Source organism: Pteropus alecto, unplaced genomic scaffold, assembly GCF_000325575.1.
Source record: "Pteropus alecto unplaced genomic scaffold, ASM32557v1 scaffold57, whole genome shotgun sequence".
In the NCBI taxonomy this organism is placed as follows: Eukaryota; Metazoa; Chordata; class Mammalia; order Chiroptera; family Pteropodidae; genus Pteropus; species Pteropus alecto.
The window spans coordinates 11,354,081-11,370,940 of NW_006442508.1; the positions used below are offsets into that span (position 1 = coordinate 11,354,081).

The following is a 16,860-nucleotide window of genomic DNA, read 5'->3' on the forward strand; positions in this document are numbered from 1 at the left end:
GTGTTCCAGCACAACTACGAGACATTCTTTCTGAGTGCTGAGAGGAAATTCATATCAGAGAAGGTGCTAGATGTGTGCGCAGTGGACCATCTGGGCTTGGAAGAACTAGATTGCACAATGAGGCTCAGAAGTGACAAACAACACGGCTCTGAAAATCTGGGAAATGGGTGGATATGTCTCTGTGATCACAGGGTAGGAGGACTCTCTGGTGGCAACCGGGGGGCTCTGAATAAGGATTTTACATTTTTCATTAGTGAGGCAATCATGCTTGTTCTTACCGGGTTGGGGACAACCTGGACCCCATCCTGTTGGGTGTGAGTTATGAGAAACGGGAAGCAGGTAAAGGAAAGCTATGCCAATGCACAGAGTGGTTATCCCAGAAGGGACCCTGGGGGCATACTGTTTGCTGCTCTTACTAGAATTTACTGGATCAGAAATCTTTACTTTGGCACTTTAATTATTTTTAGGCAGCGGTTATTTTTCTATAATTAGAGGTGCTTTTTTGAGGGGGAAGGAGTTTTGTTTTTGTTTTCCTTGAGTTGATAGTTCTTTATGCAATGCAAGAAGAAACAAGGAAAGGGGTTTCTATGGTTTCAATAGTACACTGGGTTTTAAAGATGAATATGTTACATCTTTACAAGAATTGAGAGCAACTACATGCAAATTGAGGTTCAGTATCCAAGGGTAAGGTGAGCATCAGGGAGAAAGCTGGGCCTCTCATAGAACCATCTTTTCCCTCTGCAGGTCTTCCTTCTAGAGCAGCCATCAGCTCTAGCCCTGGAAATTTTGTTCTTTTGTTTAAATAAAGAAAACAATTTCCTTGTGGAGCAGCTGGGATTTCAGATCTGGCACCTCTTCAGAGCAGCCACACATAGAAGTACGAAACTTATTCCTTATAGACTTGGGGAAGAAAATGTTCTTGATCTTGAAATTGACATGGAAGCTGCAGTTTATGCCTCTTTAGTTCTTTAGGGTACATTTTCAAGGATTCTCTTTAACAAATGTGTGACCCCTTTAGGAATCTGGGGGCTTCAAAGATGAAGCTTGTGAACAAGGGTGAAGAGGTGGAAAAGATCCAGGCTTGCCTGTCCATGGGGAAGGACTATGGTCTCTGGGCCTATGAATCAGTGAAACTGATAGCTGAAGAGAAGAAAACTCAAAGTGTTTTCAAACAGGAAAAATAAGAACAAGGTCATTGGGACAAATATGATACTGGCTAACAATGCAACCTGTCTCCACATTTCTGCCCACATATCCATGGGCACTTGGCCTTTATGAAAACTAAAGGTCATGATCTTTGGAGCTGGGAGAGAGAAATCCCATTTGGAGGCAGTTTTGAGGTTTTTTTTTTTTTTTAATGAGAAAGCAGCATTTTTACCTACACAATAATAACGAGGAATAACAATTCCACAAATATTCCACAATGTCAACACTAGATAGCTTTCCAGTGACATGCTCAGAAGATGAAATTAAAGAACGGTCCGGAACATACTGATCATCAGATATAAAACTGGGCTGGTCAGAGGTTTAATTCCTAATAATTACGGGATATCAAAAGAAAAATGTCATCCAGTCATCATTAACTTTACTACCCATCCCTTAATTAGAGCACTGACTTCTATGGCTGCCCAGCTGCATTTGTTCTGTAAGGCAGTGGTCCCCAACCGTTTTGGCACCAGGAACCGGTGCTCCTGTGAGAATCTAACGCTTGATGATCTGAGGCAGAGCTGAGGCGGTGATGCTAGCGCTGGGGAGTGGCTGCAAATACAGATGAAGGTTCCTCACTGGCCCACCGCTCACCTCCTGCTGTGCGGCCCAGTCCCTAACCGGCCACAGACCAGTACCGGTCCGCAGCCTAGGGGTTGGAGACCACTGCTTTAAGGGAAAATCCCTATTGAAAATGATATGAAAGTTGAGAAAGATCCACAATGATACTAACTAAATTGAACTTCAGCACTGCATGTAAGCTGGTGAAAACATGGAGCAGATGTTTTCAACTTTATGTTGGTATTGGGATCTACATCCACAAAGAGCTATTACATCTATTATTCCATCTCGATTTTCCCAACAATCTTGTGAGCCACGCTAGTCATTTTACAGATAAAGAACCTGAGATTCAATAAGGCTAGGTGTCTTGGGCAAAGTCACCCAGACTGGGAGTTGTGTGGCCAAGACATGAGTCTAGTTTCCTGAGTCCAAACTCAGAGCTTTCCTTAGGCTTCTGTGGCACCCCTCTACATAACCCCATATGGCCAACGTGCTCCGTCTTGTCTTGTTCTGTCGGGGGTTGAGGTGTTTGGATAGAAGGAAAAGAAATCTGGAGAACTGGGGGCCGGACTGGATTGCTGAGGTTGTCAATGTTGAGCCAAGGAGATTAGTTATGTTTGTGAGTTATTGTGATGAAAAGAAAAACGAGAATAAAAACATGAACGTGTTTTGGAGAACATATCACACGACTGCTAGAAACGTGAGGAGAGGTTACGGCTCACCATTCAGACTCTGGCCTGAAAGGCTTTGGAGGTGTTATCTTACTGGTTCTGGGTACTAACTGGACTTGCAACTCCGGATAGGTGAGGATTACCCTCCTTATACTGAATGCTTGGCAGATGTTAACCCTACTGTGACCATACGGTTAGAGTCCTACCCTCACCTTAGAATAAAACAATCTAGGAACTCCAATCCTTTTTATTGGATTTTAATGGTTTCAATTAATGCTAAGTGTGAAAATCAGTATTTGAAAATATGCTTTATGTTTTTTCTTGCGGATCACAAAGATGATGCCATATTTTTTAGAAAGTACCTTATATAGGCAGGAATCCTACGAGAACTTTAAAAGTCAATGTTAACACTGAGTAAACATTCCTGGGCAGAGCCGAGCAGTCTTTAAATTTGTAAAAATGTTTCCTAAGATTAGATACGTTTTAGATTCATGTCTTCATCTTGAGAAAAAAATGTATAATGGCCAGAAAGGAAATAAGGGTCCTACATGAATATATTTACTAAACTATAAAGTCCAGAATAAATAAGATCTGGCCCCGAGTATCTTCCCAGCCTCATTTCTTGCCACATTCATCCCAAACTGTGAGCTCCAGCCACCATAAGCTTATGTTCCTCAAATGTACCCTGCTATCCCTAGCCCCTAGCCTTTGCACATGCCACTCCTTTTTCTGGAACATTCTGCCCATTTCCCATTCTTGCCCACTTTTGCCTGGTTAACTCCTAGATAGCCTTTAGGTCTCGGTTTAGTTATTTTTTTGTTTTACAAACCTCCCTTGGCAAACCTTCCTTCCTCATCACCCTTTACTCTTCATCACTTTGTCATCCCACCCATCTCCTCCCCCTCCCTCCACATTTAGAATAGGGGCCTCCTTCTTCCTTCTTCTACAGCTCCCTGTATTTACCCTTATCACTGCATCTTTGCAGTGCATTGTAACTGTGTCTGCATATCCCACCAGATTGTGGGTTCAAGGCAGGAAGTTCCCACCAGTTTATTATTTCTACTTTTTTTCTGTGTCCCAGTGCCTAGCATTGAGTAGACGACCAACAAGCTGTTAAGCAGCTGACAGAACCAATGCCACCACCAAAATATAAACCAGGTTTCAGTGTGTGTGTATGAAGGTTTAACCAGTAAGGGTTAAGGAGCCATTCCAAGAAACTGGCTTTCTTTGCTGATGATTATCAAAAATCCTTTGGGGGCCTAGCTAGCTATAACTACAGTTAATCCTTGAACAATGTGGGGCTGACCTCTGCACAGTCAGAAATCCAGGTGTAACTAGTCGGCCCTCCACGTACATGGTCTGCCAATGGTGGGGTTGACCCTTGAACAACATGGGTTTGAACTGCATAGGTCAAATGAAGAAAACCCATGTATAGTGGATCCACAGTACTTTTATTTCAGGGTTTGTACAAGGGCATGTTTTAGCATTTGGGAAAAGTTAAAGTGCAGAGATTTCGATTAACTGTGGCCTATTTAAAAACTGGTCCTCAGCTGTTCAGAGGTACAAACAGGTCAATGTTCAGGTATGCTCTTCTTATGTTCCTGACTCAGCTACTCAACTAGACTGGTAAAATAGTCAAAGGTGCTAATTCTGTATTTTTATATTTATGCTAACATAGATCATATGTTAAAAATCCACAAAGAAATAGCTGTCTCATTAAACAACTTAAAGACTGGGAGACAAAAGATAAAGACTGACTCTATAGCGTAATACCCCTTTATTCATCAATTCATAAGATTTAAAAATTGAAGGTCATTGGTCAGACTTTTTGTGGGAGAAACCACAGTGAAGTTTGGGGCAACTACCTAAAAGTGCAAAAGCGCAAGTCTGTGTTGCCAAGCAATAACATTATACTGGAAACGATTTTTAAAAGAAAACCAGCTAAGCATAAGCCCCAGTTATCCAAAGATGTCCAAAACTTTTATATGAGGTTTTAAGTGAAAAAGGATCCACTTAAAATCTGTGTACAAACATGAAAGAAGAATTGCAGATTCCACACGTAGAGGAAAAGCTCCCTCTAAGGCAGCGGTCCCCAACCTTATTGGCACCAGGGACAGGTGCTCCTATGAGAATCTAATGCTTAATGAAATGATCTGAGGTGGAGCTGAGGCGGTGATGCTAGCGCTGGGGAGCAGCTGCAAACACAGATGAAGCTTTGCTCGCTTGCCAGCTGCTCACCTCCTGCCGTGCGGCCTGGTTCCTAACAGGCCACTGATGGGTACCGGTCTGCGCCCTGGGGGTTTGGGATCCCTGCACTAAGAGCCACGCTCTTTCTAGTGGGATGAGCCATAGGAGACAGTATTGAGATTCTCCTCTTATAGCAAATAAAGCCTTCCCTGTTAATACTTTCATGTTTCTAAATTACAGCCAATGAACTTTTTTAGAATTCTAAGATCCATCTTATCCAAATCCTCATTTTATGGATGAGGCTTGTGGGGGTTAAACATTTGCCTGGATGTTTAAGCTCATTCTTGGATGCCGGCAGAAAAGGAACTAGAACGATATGAATTCACAGCCTTGTGCTTTATAAATAACACAGAAAAAAAATGATCTGTTCTCAATCAGCAGGCCACCATTTAAACAGTGTGAAACAGAGATTAAAAAGGCGCTGAGCAAAGCCTTTAAGCATCCACAGTTACATTTCCTAGGCAGAGGGGCAGTGCACAGCTTAGCTGCGGGAGTCTTTCCAATTTGCATGAATGGAATATGGACAAATAAGATAAGGCTGGCTCCAGGAAAGTAATTTCCCTAGTTCCCTTGAGCCTTGGATTTGGAAAACTGTAGCCTGCTCTGGAATGCGGGACCATCACAAATGGTACTGGGTAGAACTCCCCATGTGACCTCAGCCCACGCATGGAGGCTTGTCAAGGTCCCAGGTGCAGGCTCGCCCACGGGCTATGGCTGAGACAGAAAAACAAAGAAAAAGTCCTCCCAGAACACACACATAAGCAAAATATATCTTTCCGTGTTCTCTGCCAAGAGAGCTGGAGCCACAGATGAGTTTGAGATTCTGATTCATCCATCACGACAAATAAACTCAGTCTATGGAGGTTAGGAGGGCAATCTGGAAAGTAAACACAATTTCAGCTTCGGAGAAAACACAGAGGTCATCCCCAGAATCGAACTCCACAGTAGAAAGACAAAAGGGTTCATTCTTAAGGCGTAGAGTTCTGAAAATGCCAACAGATGAACCCGTTCAAAGGGGCAACTCCAGAGGCAAACAACACCAAGATGTTAGCCCTCCTCCCACACCACAGAAACGTGGGCCGGCTCCTTGCTGAGCTGAAGGAGTATCTCTAGTGGAGAGGTGGGCCTGATGGCACTTCAGTTTTCAACAACAGCTAATGAAAGGCTGGCTGATGGTTAAAAAGTACTTCCTCTCTTCAGGAGTGCTAAGCTCCTGGGCTGGCCTGGAGCATCCACCTTTGTTCCCTGGTCAGCACTGCCCTTACCTGTATAACTTCTCTGGTTTGCCCGGCCAGCTGTTCCTCTGGTTCTCCCCATTTCTTACCCCAGCCCCACACCAACCATATATGTGAGCTTGTGTCCACAGTCTTTCTCTCCCTGTCTGTCTCCCAGTGTCACTAGAGTATCTGGTCCAGGTCCTGTTCATCCCTTCTGTGGCATGGGTCTCCCCTCCCCTTATCAAATCCTCCCTTTTTAGGTGGAACTTAATACTGCTCCCCTTGAGTGTGGGCTGGACTTAGTGACCCACTTCTAGAAGTGACAATGTGTGACTTCTGAGACTAGGTCATTAAAGGCATTGCAGCTTCCTTCTTGCTTTTCTCCTTGGATCACTTGCTCTGGGAGAAGCCAGCTGCCATGTTGCTAGGATGCTCCAGTAGCACAATGGAGAGCTCCTGTGTGATGAGGAACTAAGCCCTCATGGCAGCAGTCATGTGAGTGAGCCAGTATGCAGACAGATCCTCCAATCCCAGCCAAGCTTGTGGGTGACTGTGGTCTCCCCTGACATTCTGATCGCAGCCTTATGAGAGACCCCAGGCCGGAACTACCGAGATAAGCCAGTCCCAAATTCTTGACCCACAAAAGCTGTCTGAGATAATAAATGTTTACTGTTGTTTTAGGCTTCTAAGTTTTAGACTAATTTATTATGTAGCAATAAATAACTAAAACAACATCTTTGAACTTCCTCCACCATCAACTGAGTTGTCCCTTAATTAACTGCAATATCTTTTTGGAGAATGAGGGTTTTTTTTTCCCTCTCATTGCTTTTTTTTTCCCCCCCATAATGTTCTCTTCCCAAGGGATAAGGTAAAAAAATCCACTTTTACACAGAGTCCTCATGGATGGACGTTTATTGATTTGGGACCATTGTAGCTCAACCCCCAAAATATGACTGTGATAATGATAATATGTGTTTTCAAGGACTATTCTTAACATGTTCTTTGTTTCTACCAATCTAGAATATTTTATGTTACTTCATGATTACATAAAAAAGGATTGGAACTTATATTTTCCAAGATCCCCAAAACATAAGCCTTAACTATGAGCTACTTGTTACCTTAAACAGCCACAGAAAATACAAGGGGCTTTTCTGGGGTGGGGGTGGGAGGAAGACTTGTATTTACACTTTAAGTGACTGAGATTCACCTGCCACATATTACCTGGATGAACCTCGATGACATTATGCTAAGTGAAATAAGCCAGCCACAGAAGGACAAATACTACATGATTCCACGTACATAAGGTATCCAAAGGTAGACAAACTCACAGAAGCAAGAAGTAGAGTGGTGGCTGCTAGGGACTTGGGGGAGGAAGAAATGGAGAGTTGCTGTTCCATGAATATAGTTTCATTCCTGAAATATGAAAAAGTTCTAGGGATCTGTTATATAACAATATACATATCGTTAACAATAATGTACTATATACTTAAAGTTTTAGGACAGATTTCATGTTATATGTTTTTTAACCCAACCAAAAAATAAATAAATAAATAAATGAGATTAAAACGACCTTCGAAGATTCACAGCAGTGATTTTTTTTTTGCGATACTCCAGAAATGAGAGTCATACCATCTCAAAAACACCACAAAACTAAAAAAAAAAAAAAAAAAAAAAAAAATGTTTTACAATGAAAGAAAAATGTTGCTCTCTTCCCTTAGGGGATTGACAGGGTAGGACAGGAGGTAGGATGTCATACAACGAAACAAAGACACGATGTTGGAATTGCAAGAAGTTCGAGGATCACTGATCTAGAGATATGTTGAGATTTCAAAAGAAGTGGGCTTAAAAAAAATACCTAGACATTTGAAAAGATAAACTCTGATCAAAGGACTGACATCACCAGTTTACTTTCTAATTGTCCTTACAGCAAAGATCTTGTAGACACAATACCCGAGGAATAGGGCAAAGGGGAAAACAGAAACCAGTGAAGGCTCAAATAAGCAATGAGGTAATGCACAGATAAGAGGGGCCGTGAATTACATCAGTAATGGCAGAAAAAAATAAAAAAGGCTGAAATACTTTCTATTCATTAATACATGATTGCGTCAAAATGCAGAACATATAGATGGCAAGTTTCTGTTATATCATTTTCCGCAGAAAGAAGGAAAAAATTATCAAAAGAGATGAAATGGCACATGAAGGGTTGTATTTTCATGGTGCACATACCTAATTATCATTGCTACAAAGTAAACCAGGAATGAGATTAGTGAGGGCATGGAGGGAAATAAAAGGAAACTTTGGACATACAAGGATAAGGAGAAAGGGGCAAATTATGATTAAATGTAGAATATACACTAATGTTCTCAAAGTAGATTGACAATTGGAGTAGCCTTCCTCTTCAGTCATTCCTCAGCCTGCTCTTTTTTTTTTTTTTTACATTACAAGTTAATTCTGTGAAGTTTTTCAATTACCACCGTAGGGTGTAGGCCCCTTCCTGAAGGACATGAGAGAAAAGCCGAAGCTCTGAGGAAGCCAAAACTAGAAACATTCTGAGCCTCCTGCCCAGACATTAGGGAGGTCCAAGGGGGTGACTAAACTCTGGGCTGGCTCCCACCAGGCCTACTGCTCTCAGGCTTTCCAACTGTCAATCAACTTGATCTGAGCTGTCAGGAGTCAGGATGAAGGAGACTGTTATACTCTCCTCTTGTATTGTTTCAAGACAGAATATTACCATCAAGAGGCACTTATTTGCCCAATAAGGAAACTCAGATTGGTGTGGATACTTGAATGCCCATCAGAGTGTCTTGGGCCATCCATGGGGCTGCAAGGAACAGAAGAGAAGAATAAAGTCAGCAAATAAGCAGGGAGAAGTTGGACAGGAACCACGCATCTTCCAATTATTGAGATTTCTATCTCTCTCAGTAGTTTATGATCTCTTACAGCAAAACACAAACGGAAGTTCCTCTGGCAGGAGCCTTTCTCTTTAGATTTCCTACAGGAGTCTTGATGTGAGTCTTTCTTCTAGAAGTCCTCCTAGACTGAGACATTTTTTTCCCCTCAAAATTTGGTCAGACTCACTGTATTATGTTGTCTTATTAAGAAATTAATTTTATAAAGAGGAGGCTGGTTTAAATAAAAATGAAAAATAAAGAAATACCCATTTTGTGTTTGACAGAGCTTTTTCTTTATTTTTTTTTTGGCAGAGCTTTTTCTCTTTGTTTCCTCTCTCCTGTCTTTCTCCCCGACCCCACCCCACCCCACCCCCCAAAGTCTTATTGTTTTATTATCTTAACATAGATTCTAATTATCTATTCATTTCCATTATAACTAACAAACTGAAAAAAGCACATTCCCACTGAAAATCACATTTAACAAATCCCTCTGGAGACAGATAAAAGTGCAAACCATTTAAAAAGATTAATCTGTGGGAGGAAGAAGTCACTCCTCTGCATTATGCTCTAGTTCAATGAGGTGGACGCCCCACGCCAAATTTATAATGATAGAAGGTTCTCAGTCTCTTACTGTAGCTGAACCTCTCTGAAACCAGAATCACTGTCAAATCAAAATATACAAAATGTAAAGCCAAAAGGTTAAATAAGAACACCTTTGTTTTCTCTTCTGGATGTGTAAGACAACTCGAGCCAGCTCATAACTGGGGGGAGAGGTAACAAGCAATGAACAGGGTGTGGGGGGAGCCTCAGTGCATATTTCTAATTACCTGATTCATCCAGAAAAAGAAATGTAACCAATCTTGTGGATTAATCTTGAATGGTGTAACACATACATCTGAATATACTAAATAATTTATTGAAATAAAAGGGCTAATTAAAAAGGCCAATTTATCTGTACATAGATCGCATGTGTTCATTTTATACTACTACACTCTAATTCTTCTGCTCTGAACACACCTGGCCCACTGGGTTAACAAAGCCATTCGGGTCCATGTGCACATGGTAGTAGTAAAACCTGCTAGAGGAAGTATATGAATTGGTACATGGTGCAGCATGAGTATCATTTGGCCAAAAGTGATGCCCACCAATACACAGCTCTAGGTCCTACTGAAGGCACCGTTTTTAACATATCTGGGGTATGAAACACTAGCTTGGAATTTGCAAAGAATGCTCCTCCTGCTACAGCCTGTGGAAAGCCTCTTACAGTCAAGCACTACATTCCTTGCTGTCACTGAGCACACTTCTTATCAAATCAGGGGAGTTTCGCATGCGTAAGGAGAGAAGGTCAGTCCGTAGGAGGCCTATCTAGAGCTCTCACTTCTAGCATGTCTATTTCCTTTCTCCATCTGCGCTGACAAAAAAAAAAAAAGGCTTGTTTTTAGCCTGGCGCTGTTACCAGTTTTTTTTTTTTTTTTTTAGGCGAGGCAACTCTTGGTTGACCTCACAGATTGCAAAGACCTTGTCATCTTACTATCCCTTATTTTATTTTATTTTTTACACCTACAGCACCTGGCCTTCCTAGGTGGTCTCCCATCCAAGTACTAACCAGGCCCGACTCTGCTTAGCTTCTGAGATCAGATGGGTTTGGGCTTGTTCAAGGTGGCGTGGCCATAGACTGTACCAGTTTCTTGATCACCTAGGCTTAGAGTTAGCAATCCCAGGTCTCCAACACTGAAGAGTTCCAACATATGCAAGGTAAAATGGCCTCCCTTTGTTTTTCCCTGGATAGTTACTGAGTGGGCGGAGCTCTTCTAATAGCACACAGAAGGCCCTTGGCCCGCAGTCCCAGGGCTGAGCCCAGCAGCGGGAGCTGGAGTCTGTCAGTGTCGTGACGGGTCTAAGAGAGCCACACTGGTATTGTGCCATCCTTGCTGTGGAGGAGATGAGGATATTCAGGAAGGCAAGTCTATACTGGCTTTCAAAACCCTGGGTTTGCATAGGAGGGCTTGTCTTGAACAGCTTTTCTATGCTTTATTCTGAGGGTTGTGAACCCTGGCTGGGGGAAGGGAAGTGGTTATAAAGAATGTCCCAGAACTGCCCAAGATCACTAGGGACTCTGGATCATGAGGGTCAGCCCTGGATGGGCCTTTTTGGGGGCCCCACACAGTAAGTGGCCAGGCTATAAGTCAGCCCAGACACAACACCACAGTCATCACCACTGCCTACAACTTCCCCCCAGTCACTGACCATTTGTGGAGAACTTTCTAAAAAGTGTGTTATCTTACTCAACCCTGAGCACAGTTCTGTGGAGCTGACTGGGAGCCATACTGATTCCTATTAGATGGAGGGGAGGAAATGGCGGGGTGGGGGCGGAGAAGAACTTAGTAACCTGCCTGAGATCAGCAGCTCACACAGCCGCTGTCCTGGTATGAACACACAGGTCCCCAAACTGCCTGTCCTGATTTCCTCTTTGGAAAATGCATCTCTAACCCAGAACAAAACCATTTTATTGTTTCTGCCCCTTCCTTCCTTCCCCTCTCCTACCGCCTCTGGAGGTGTGCAAAAGTAAAAATGAGCCAGAACTGGCATCTGGGTTCTGCTTCTTGTTCAGGCAAGTCTGAAAGTACTCAGGCTTCACTCATGTATCTCGCTACATGAGATGCTCGACTTTACTCTTCAGCCTTACCTCAGGGGCTTAAGTCACTCTTGTCAAAGCTCTCCATTCCTTCTCCTTTCTCTTGAAGTTAGAGAAAGGCCCTCTTTCATAGCACCATTTGCATTCTATCCTATTTATAACCATTATAATAACTGAGCTTTTAAAAATACCTTTTCAGACAGCTTGCTTTTAAAAAAGTCTTTCAATTAAAAAAGATACAGCTCCCAAATTAAAAAAAGTCACCAGTCACCAGCACCCAAGTACTGTCATGTGTTAGAAACTTAGCAACTGTACCTCATTTGCTTTAATCTGTGTTAAAACAATATAGCACTGTCTACTTTGAATGCACTAGAAGCCCGCAGGGTAGCAGTTTTGTGTGTGTGTGTGTGTGTATGAGAGATATTAAATCTGGTTGGCACTTAACAAGAAACAGTGTCATGTGGGGAAATCTGTGCCTGCTGGACCCTTGACTGATCACATTTCAAAGCCTAGTGCTTTGCTAAAGGGCATCTTTCTTGAAAAATAAGCAATCCTATTACTCAGAACCTTCTCTGCACACCATAGCTTTGAAGGAATTTGATAGTTTGCAAAGTCAAAGTTGAAAATTAAAAACCCTCGAATAAGACTTGAATCCATTTATTCATGGTAAAATGAATATAGCTTTGAAAAGTCTATACTCATTAGGATCATTGCAATGTAATCTGTGATCTGGTGTGAGACTGTTTAACTAGCTTCTTGCCCATGAAAGGAAACCCATTTTATAAAATGAGCTCTGTCTTCAAAGGACTCAGGAGATACCAGAGAATAATATTAACTTTCATACATTTCTTTTTCAAGAATGTTTCATTGTTTTCTTAATCAGTGTTATTTTTATTTTGCCAGATTTAGAGTGACCTTTACCCTCCACCCAAAATGCATTAAAATAAATCCTGGCCCCTGCAGTAGCGATCAAAGCTTCCCTATCCACAGAGGAATGTCCCTTCCTCCAGGTTTGGGAAGGGTTCCTAACTAATGAACTAGAACACTGTCAGATGTCTCGTTGCCAAGTAATATATTAAAGTGCTTTTCTAATGAGATTTCTGCAAGGTAACTATAAAACCATAAAAAGCACACTAAGCTTCAGTGAAGCAAAAACATTATTTAAAAAAACGCACTAAATGCCTTTAAGGGAAAGAAGAGTTCAACACAGCAGTTGAAAAGCTACAGAGAATATGACAAGTGAAAAAGTCCAATAATTCCACACCTGAGAAGGGTGGACACAAAGCAGAGTAGTATAATAGTTCGCTCATAAAGGAGCCACCCAAATCTTTCAATATCTGACTTTAAATATCTCCCTTTCCATGCATCCTTATCTATTTGTAACATGGATCCATGATAAACATAGCTATGACTGTCCCCTATTATGAAAAGAAACATCTCTTCATTTTCGAACCTATATAGGAATAGTCTATAAAAAATCTTGAATACCAAGTATCTCTGTTAGAACCAATATAATGAGAAATTCTCAGTTGAAATACCGACAAAGCCTCTGCCATGGACCATGCAGAAAAACAGTTTTCGGAACTTCTTCCCTTGGCTCTGACTCTTCACTCTGCTTTCACTATTTAACCACGGAGCCCACCACGACATCAGTGAGGCTATGAGGCTAGAGGCCGGCCCTCTTGGTCTGCATTCGTGTGTGCCCCTGGCTCCACTGTGTTCTGTACTGATTCGATCAGCCCTGCAGCCCTGGGTCCTGTTCAAGAGGTTAAGAGTGGAACTGACCCATCAAGGGGTGGTGTGGGGCCTGAAAACCAACATAGAAAGCATGTGGGTATTTAACTTAAAGAGAAACCTGAGGTAGGGAAGTACCTGTCAAATATCTTCTAACATCTGAAGGGATGCCATGTCAGAGGATAAGAAGTCTTGATTTTAGTTACTCCAGAAGTAAGCACTAAGATCAAAGATGTGTTACATATTTAAGGTCAAGGTAACAAAGTGTTTATTGGCAGATAAAGATATCCAACAATAAACAGACTTCCTTAAATGCAGTTGTGTGTATATGAGCGATGGCTGAGAGTTGTCAGGGAAGAAGTTTTCATTTTTTTTAGTCGAAACCAATTGATTCCAAAGGAAATTGTTTTATCATTTAATATTATCATACCTTTTAAATAGCTAACCTCACTAGCATTGGGAAATGATTTATTCAAGATTAACAGGATGAAAGCATTTTTTCAAAATATGATGCACTGGATTTATATGGAACAAAGCATGGATATTAAATATTTGCTTCAATTAATCAGTCCTCCCTTTGCAGAGGTTAGGGTAAGCACATTTTAAAAAAGCTAAATAATCAACAGTACAATTATCCTGGCACTCCAAGTCCAATGCAAAGGCTGGGATGTAGGAGCCTTCAGCTGAATTTTGTACCAAAGCTTTAGTCTTCAGAAATATAATAGAAAATGGAACACAAAGGGAAAGGAATTGCCATATTAACATGTTCTAATGTAGGTAACCGTGGGTAAGTTACTTAACATTTTGAGCCTCAGTTTTCTCTTCTTTAAAATGGGGTAATATCAGCGGAATTGTTATGATACATGCACAGGACTTCCCACGATGGCTGGCACACAGCGAGCACTCAATAAATGGTCACTGTTATTTACGGTTTCAAGAGGATTATTTTAAAATGTGATAGAATTTGCTTTCCCGGTTAAGAAGGAGGTTGAACCAAATGATTTCTTCATAATTCCCAATACTCTATAATTCTCAATACTCTATAATCCAATTTCACATTACTTTTTTACCCTCAACTTGCTCGTGGCCTATTAATAACAGCAACATCCATTCACTGACTGCTCCCTATGGGCCTTTAACCCTCTCAACAATCCTGTGAGGTTGGGGCTGTCTCCCATTTTACAGAGGAGAAAACAGAGGCACAGAAAAGTTGAAAAATTTGCCAAAGTCACAAGGCTCAAAAATAGTAGAGCTGGGATTCAAAATTAGGCGATTTGGTTCTAGAACCCAGGGTCCTAACCACTATTCCATATCACCTTACAGGTAACCTAAAATTTTGCCTTGACATATCAATTAACAAACATACAAGTAAACAACTTGTTGCCGTTGATGAAACAGTGGTATAAAGATCCAGTGTTTGCTTTCAGTCTCGTCTCAGTCTTCAACACAATTCTTCTAGTTGAAATTCCAGAGCTTCATTCCTAATTATCAATATTTCTCTCTTCCCTCAAAACACCCTTACCCTTGATGGGTCAGTGATACATATATGCATTTCCCATTCACCTGTGGGTTTAGAGTTAAAAAAAAAATGGCTCTACCCTGCTCCTCTGTTTGCTCGTAAGGCATACTAGGTGTCTGAGGACTGGTTAATACAGAGCTTACAGAGCCCTGAGCAGTCAGGCATTTCAGAAATGCACCTGGATACTGATGACGACTAGGAGGTTGTTCTAACAATGGAAAGTTACCAACAGAGCTGTTAGGGCTCCAGAGGACCAGATCTGCCACCCATACCTGCAGGCCTGGGAGCTGCCACCTTGGCAGAGCTGGCTCTGCCAGCAGGGTTCCCCATCCTCCTGGCTCAACTCAATGCCTCCTGCTGCAGTTATTTGTTTCTTATTGTCTCAAATGTTCTTCCCCAGCCCCAATGATCGATGCCTTCTATTTATGGTGAGAAAAAGGACCTTGCCATCCGTGCAAGTGAGAATCATTCGTTCCATCTACAAGAGAAGCACACACTGACTTGGCTCAATCAACTCGCAGTATTCCTTTTTGCTGTCTTCTTGCTGAATACCATCACTTCTTCAAGCAAGATTACATTGTCTTGTAATTTACTTTTCTTCTTAAAACAAAAACAAACTGCAGGTGATTCACTGCATTCTGTGTTGCTAAAATTCACATCTTGCTGTACTTCATTAGTAAAAGCCTTTTCTCCCCCACCTTTCAACACTGCTCAATGAGATGCAAATAGAAACCATTTTGGTTTTCCAGTTGAACAGCCATGAAAAAAAAAAAAAAAAAGAGAGAGAGCAGCACCTTGCTTATCTCTGTGTTACACATTAACATGGTCCTCCACTGCAGAGTTTCGTCAATGTAAGCACACTTTAAAAAGTCAAATAATTGACAGAATAATTACTCTGGCACTCCAAGGTCAATGCAAATGCTGGGATGTAGCCTTCGGTTGAATTTGGTACCGAAGCTGCAGTTCTCAGGAATGTAATAGAAAATGAATTGCAAGGGGAAAGGAATCCCCCAACTTCTCTCCTAACAGGTGATTTAAAAAAATAATAAGAGCTCAAAGGAAAGCTAGCAAATCAAATTCTACATGAAACCTACTCAAGTACCTCCTGTTCGGCAATCTATTCCCCCATGACACACAACAGTGCTTTGTCCCATCACTCTTATGCTATTGGTTCCACTAATAATTGTTAATTATAAAAATTGCTACTGCCTTTACCGTCACCACCAATATTGCCACTACTACCATTTACTGAGTTTATTATGTGTCAGGCACAGTGCAGGCTCTTCTTACTTACTATTTAAGGTATTTCTCACAAGAATCCAATAAAGTGGTTGTGCTCATTAGCCCCATTTTACAGGTGAGAAGTCAGAGGTTATCAAAAGTTAGGTAAGTGGCACAGTTATCATTAGCAGGGGCAGGATTCTACGGTAGGTTTAACTCCAGAACTTTCATCCTATGGTTCCCAGTTTTCTGAATAATGGCCCATCAATATGGCTCTTTTCATCCCCACAAAGGAATGAAGGAATTATGAATGAATGAGCCAACAAACAAGTGAATGTGTTTCTGAAGATTTGCTTTTTAAAATAAAGTATTCTCAGAAAAGCAAGAAATGTCTAAAATTGAGTATGGGAATACTTAGGATTTCAAAACGAGGCCATTTCTCCACCTGCTTACAATTCAAAGGAGAAGAATGACACAACTGTGTTCTACCTACGTTGGTCCTGAGTGCTCCCAAAACAACGAACTGAGGTATTCCAGTCTTGATTTCAGATACATGAAGGGTTTTTACTGAAGTTAACAAGCTCCCTTCTCCATAATACACACCTGTCCAGGAAATGTGAGGAAACAAACCAAACAGCCAATGGGAAAGAACGTGCTCAAAGACATTATAGTTGGATCAGCAGTACCAGTGGAAGTGTTCTAAAACTATGCTGCTTTCCTTTCCCCTGCCAAGAGGCTATCCATGTTGGCTCTCTGCTCTTCCTGGGCCAGTGTTACAGGAATTTCTCCAGTGGGTTGAGGATGCTGAGGGATGCCATCTGGTCCACCTCACCTTTCCTCCCCTGGAAGTCAACACCCATTTCCTCTACAGAGCTTCCTCTATTTGTCAGCACAGGAAGTGAAAATCCCAACCTGGGTACTTAACAAGTGTGCCTTGCGTGGATACCTTTTGAGGCAT

The 16,860-nt window shown here is 41.7% G+C and overlaps 1 protein-coding gene and 1 pseudogene across 1 annotated transcript in view; both read right to left on the reverse strand.

Moving 5' to 3' along the window:
• Nucleotides 1–16,860, reverse strand: part of IGFBP7 (insulin like growth factor binding protein 7) — a 68,551-nt gene that overhangs the window by 23,092 nt on the left and 28,599 nt on the right. The gene's annotated exons all lie outside the window — the stretch shown is intronic.
• On the reverse strand, nt 10,351–10,469 carry LOC112471541 (annotated as a pseudogene).